We start from the raw sequence: 6,728 nt of genomic DNA on the forward strand, positions 1-6,728 counted from the left end.
TCAATTCTAAGTACAAAATACCTGAATTCGACAGGTATAAGTACAGTAGAATTGTCATTGACTTTTATCTTTCTTCGTGGCCGAATGGGTTAGTCACTGTCTATATAAGCTTGCCGACCAGGGTTCGATTCCCGGCCGGAGCCAAGCTCTTGTCTCTGTGTGATTTCGCCTGGGGCTTTGATCCCGAGGTCGTTAAGAGAATCCAGACATTAATATATCAAAAATATATATGGCTTATTTGAATATGATAAACACGTAAAAATGTGCCAAATTTATCATTAATTGAATGCCAAGTAACAAACTACCAATTAGCTACGATGGTGAAGATGGGTTGATTTCAATTCTAAGTACAAAATACCTGAATTCGACAGGTATAAGTACAGTAGAATTGTCATTGACTTTTATCTTTCTTCGTGGCCGAATGGGTTAGTCACTGTCTATATAAGCTTGCCGACCAGGGTTCGATTCCCGGCCGGAGCCAAGCTCTTGTCTCTGTGTGATTTCGCCTGGGGCTTTGATCCCGAGGTCGTTAAGAGAATCCAGACATTAATATATCAAAAATATATATGGCTTATTTGAATATGAAAAACACGTAAAAATGTGCAAAATTTATCATTAATTGAATGCCAAGTAACAAACTACCAATTAGCTACGATGGTGAAGATGGGTTGATTTCAATTCTAAGTACAAAATACCTGAATTCGACAGGTATAAGTACAGTAGAATTGTCATTGACTTTTATCTTTCTTCGTGGCCGAATGGGTTAGTCACTGTCTATATAAGCTTGCCGACCAGGGTTCGATTCCCGGCCGGAGCCAAGCTCTTGTCTCTGTGTGATTTCGCCTGGGGCTTTGATCCCGAGGTCGTTAAGAGAATCCAGACATTAATATATCAAAAATATATATGGCTTATTTGAATATGAAAAAACGTAAAAATGTGCAAAATTTATCATATATATATATATATATATATATATATATATACATTTATTTATAGACGCTACATAGATGACACTTTCGCCTTGTTCAGATGTAATTACCATGCTGATACCTTTCTTGAGTTTTTAAACAACCAACACCATAACATTAGATTTACGGTTGAAACAGAGACACAGAATTCACTTCCGTTCCTTGATGTGAGGATATCCAAGGACGAGTCTGGCTTTCATACTGGTATTTATAGAAAGAGCACCTTTACTGGCCTGGGGACCAATTTTTATAGTTCATGTTTTTTTAACTTTAAACTGAATTCCATGTCAATTCTCCTCCATAGAGCCATTAATCTGACATCAAGCTGGTCTACCTTTCATACTGAAGTGACTTTCCTTGCTGATTACTATAAGGATAATTATTTCCCTCCAGCAATTTTTCATAGATCCCTTAATAAGCTACTTATTCTGAAATTCAATCCAACCCCAATAGTCCACAATGTCCCCAAGCTCCGTATGTTTGCTAGATTTCCCTTTCTCCATAATAATAAATTTAGGAAAAAATGCATTAACCTATTCAGTGAGCAATTGCCTGCCCTTAATTTAAAACTAATTCCCATAAACCCCCGAACTATCGGCTCACTCTTCCAAGTCAAGGATAAGATCAGCCCCCTGTTTGCCTCCGGTGTCGTTTATAAGTATAATTGTCCCAGATGTGATCTTGGCACTTACATCGGTTGCACCAGGAGGCTGCTAAAAGTCCGAATTTCCTCTCATCAGGGAATTAGCTATAGAACGGGTTGTCGACTATCAAATCCAGAACAATCTAACATAAGAAATCACAGTAAAAGTTGCAAAACACACATAGATACCAGTCATTTTAATATAATAGGAAAAACCCTACATATAGACGAACTAACCACCCTTGAATCAATAATGATTAAGCTAACTGCACCTTCTCTTAACCACCAGTCGTCTTCCGCCCAATTGTTTATTGCCTAATTACCTGTTGTTTTGTTTACACTCCCTTCCATAACAATTTTTCATGTCAGTTCTCCTTACGCTACCGCTGTGGGTAGGTGTCTTGTTCGTTTTATTATTATTATTATTATTATTATTATTATTATTATTATTATTATTATTATTATTATTATTATTATTATTATATACCTTTCTATTATTATTATTATTATTATAATTATTATTGAATTAATTTTTTTTTCTCTATATTCGCTCCAAGCCCTTTCACTGTTATTTTGTGTTTCTATTTTTACTCTGTTTTTATTCTTAATTTATTAAAAAGCTTTTTAATTTTGGTGTTGGTAAACGTTGTGTGTATCTTTTTACTTATACACAATTAACTTGTAATCGTTTCAGCCTGGAAAATGTATCAAGCTGATACGAAACGTCGGCGCAAATAAATGAATGAAAAAAACAGAACGCGTCTCCCTACTCCAATATGTTTATGTATATATAATTATATATACACATTATATATATATATATATATATATATATATATTTATATATATATATATATATTTATATATATATATATATATTTATATATATATATATATATATATATATACATATATATATATATATATATATATAAATACATATACATACATATATATATATATATATATATACATACATATATATATATATATATATATATTTATATACTGTACACACACACATATATATATATATATATATATGTGTGTGTGTGTGTGTGTGTCTGTGTGTGTGTAGATATCACGAAAGCTGACACGTGATAAATATAAAATATATTATACCACCGAAAGGAAAAATGAAAAGACTTGATTGGAGTTAGTACTTTCATCCACTAAGGACATCAACAGACTCAACAATGAGAATACATATGCAAAGACATCAAATTTATACCGGAGCTAATGAATATTTTCCTCGCTTTAGTGATTCTAAATTAGTTCAGTGGCTAAAATAAATAAGAAATTTCAGCAAAATATAATATTAAAGTTTTGGTTTTAATAATTTGTTATACATAATTTTTTTATTCATAATCATGCAGTGTTCAATTTCTTTTAAGTCATTACATATTATTATTATTATTATTATTTTTATTATTATTATTATTATTATTATTATTATTATTGTTATTATTATTATTATTATCATTATTATTATTATTATTATTATTAGCCAAGGTACAACCCTAGCTGGAAAAGAGAGATGCTATAAGCCCAAGGGCTCCAATAGGGAAAAATCGTCCATTGAGGAAAGGAAATAAGGAAATAAATAAATGATGAGAACACGTTCACAATAAATCATTCTAAAAACAGTAACAACGTCAAAACAGATATGCCATATATAAATTATAAAAAGACTCATGTCAGCCTGGTCAAAAAAAAAAAAAAAAAAAAATTGCTGAAACTTGAACTTTTGAAGTTCTACTGATTCAACTACTCGATTAGGAATATCATTCCACAAATGGTCACAGATGGAATAAAACTTCTGGAATATTGCGTTGTATTGAGCATCATGATGGAGAAGGTCTGGCTATTAGAATTAACTGCCTGCCTAGTATTACGAACAGGATGAAATTCTCCAAGCAGATCTGAATGTAAAGGAAGGTCAGCTTTTTGAAAAATTTCATGCAACATGCATCATGAACTAATTGAATTTCGGTGCCAAAGATTAATATCTAGATCAGGAATAAGAAGTTTAATAGACCGCAAGTTTCTGTGTAACAAATTAAGATGAGAATCAGCAGCTGAAGGCAGGACAGGAAAACAATACACAAAACATGGTAGAATGAAAGAATTAAAACACTTCTTAATAATGGATTGATCACCGAGAATCTTGTAAGACTTTCTCAATAAGCTAATTTTTTGTGCAATTAAAAGAGACACAGACCTAATGTGTTTCTGAAAGCAAATTTCCTGTCGAGAATCATACCTTAAATCTTAAAAGAATCATACAAATTTAAAGAAACTGAAATTTGTTTTGATGCGCATATTAAATATTTATAAAAATACGTTACATATAAACAATCATAAAACTGTAAAATATTAAATTTAGAAGTAAAAAATATATGTTTTACTATATTTTCTCTGTTCGTCTGACTACATATTATTCATTGCAGAAGTGAATGTCATAAAGAAAATATATATAAAAAAGAGAAAAAATTCTTCCATAAATACAGCTTTTGGTATATTTTCTATCTTTTCTATTTTGTTTTTATATTGCTAGTCTTAGCTCCTTCCATCTTGAACTTTTCGTATATTGCACGAAGTATGTTATCATACAAAGGCCAATCATGTAAGGAGACCCAATTTTGGATTTTCATTCCCGAAAGGTCTATGAAATCTTTTTTTCTCTCTCTCTCTCTCTCTCTCTCTCTCTCTCTCTCTCTCTCTCTCTCATCAGATTGCACGCTTATTGTAAGAAACGTCTGATAAAGGAAAGTAAACTGCAGACACACTCTCTCTCATTATAAGCAATATCTTATAGAGATAAGTAAACTGCAGCCCTCTCTCTCTCTCTCTCTCTCTCTCTCTCTCTCTCTCTCTCTCTCTCTCTCATGTCGAGATATATAATATTTGGACTTTAAAATCTCATTTATTTAAGTGAATGTTTTTAGGAGTTTTATTGTTAGAAGAGAGAGAGAGAGAGAGAGAGAGAGAGAGAGAGAGAGAGAGAGAGAGAGAGAGAGCCTTACCTTATTGCCTTATTTTTTGTTTGGGTTCCCCCAGGTCCCTCAGTGTGAGGCACCTCGTATATCCACCAGAGAGTTGCTAATGCATCTTCCGGTGTATTTTGCATCTTCCAGTCTTGGATGGTCTGGGATGCATCTTAGGTATTTATCGAGCTGATTCTTAAACACATCTACGCTCACTCCTGATATGTTTCTTAGATGAGCTGGCAGCACATTAAATAGTCGCTGCATTATCGATGCTGGTGCGTAGTGGATTAATGTCCTGTGCGCCTTTCTCAGTTTACCGGGAATGCTTTTTGGCACTATTAATCTACCTCGGCTTGCTCTTTCTGATATTTTAAGCTCCATGATGTTTTCAGCAATTCCTTCTATTTGCTTCCATGCTTGTATTATCATGTAGCGTTCTCTTCTCCTTTCTAGACTGTATAGTTTTAAAAATTGCAGTCTTTCCCAGTAGTCAAGGTCCTTAACTTCTTCTATTCTAGCAGTATAGGACCTTTGTACACTCTCTATTTGCGCAATATCCTTTTGGTAGTGTGGGTACCATATCACATTGCAGTACTCGAGTGTACTACGCACATAAGTTTTGTAAAGCATTATCATGTGTTCAGCTTTTCTTGTTTTAAAGTGTCTGAATAACATTCCCATTTTTGCTTTACATTTAGCCAACAGTGTTGCTATTTGGTCGTTGCATAACATATTCCTATTTAAAATTACACCAAGGTCTTTAATTGCTTCCTTGTTTGTGATTGTCTCATTATTAGGTCCCTTGTATGCATACACCATTCCTTCTCTGTTTCCATAATTTATTGATTCGAATTTATCGGAGTTAAATACCATCCTATTTATCTCCGCCCATTCATATATTTTGTTTAGATCTCTTTGTAGTGAGTTCCTATCTTCATCACAAGTAATTTCTCTACTTATTCTTGTGTCATCGGCGAAACTTCTCACTACGGAGTTTTCAACATCACAGTCTATGTCTGAGATCATAATAACAAATAGCAGTGCAGCTAATACCGTACCTTGGGGCACACCAGATATTACCTGGGCTTCATCTGATTTCTCGTCATTTGCAACCACTATCTGTTTTCTGTTTTGCAGGAATTCTTTTACCCATTTTCCTATCTTTCCCACAATATTATGCTTTCTCATTTTTTTCTCCAATATGTTATGGTCTACCTTGTCAAAGGCTTTTGCAAAATCTAGATAGATCACATCTGTGTCTTTTTCATTCATCATATTATTGTATATGTTTTCATAGTGTGCTATCAGTTGGTCTGTGTACTTTTTCCAGGTACGAAACCGTGTTGACCCATATTAAACAAATTATTTTTAACCAAATGGTTCATTATTTTCTTTTTTATTACCCTCTCATACACTTTCATAATATGTGATGTTAGACTAACAGGTCTATAATTGCTTGCCTCTAGTCTTGATCCACTTTTGAAGATGGGGGTTATATAAGCTAATTTATGTTTAACATATATCTCGCTCATATCTATACTCTGTCTTAGCAGTATTGCAAGCGGCTTCGCGATAGTGTTTGCAGTTTTTTTTAACAAAATCGCTGGAACTCCATCTGGTCCGGCTGCCGATCCATTTTTAATTTCGTTTATAGCCGTGACAATATCTGCTTCATTAATATCTATATCCGTTAGATATTCAACATTTTCTTCTCTCATTTAAGTAAACAACCAATGAAAAAAAATATAAATGGTTCAATAAATGAAATCAGGAATAAGTTGAAAAAAAACCTTTCCCCAGAGTCAAAAAATTCATCGCTGAAATTTTTATCTTAAAAGTTTTCTTCTTATAATCTGATTTGACGATGAATTTCCGCTTGGTAATATATTTTCCTTGAATCACTATATATTGAAAAATTAGAGTCTGTCAGCATCACTAATGATTATACTTCTGTTGATATTCGCTGCCTAAAGGTTAATTTAGACAATTGTTTGGAGTGCATGAACTTAATAACCACATAAAAAAGATGAGAGCTAACCAAAATCTTAATAAACCTTATCCCTATGATGCAGGTGGTAAGAGGCCGAAAGTTTCAATTATGGTGAAAAAACATACATCAATCTATTA

The sequence above is a fragment of the Palaemon carinicauda genome, chromosome 26, assembly GCF_036898095.1.
Source record: "Palaemon carinicauda isolate YSFRI2023 chromosome 26, ASM3689809v2, whole genome shotgun sequence".
NCBI classification, from domain to species: Eukaryota; Metazoa; Arthropoda; class Malacostraca; order Decapoda; family Palaemonidae; genus Palaemon; species Palaemon carinicauda.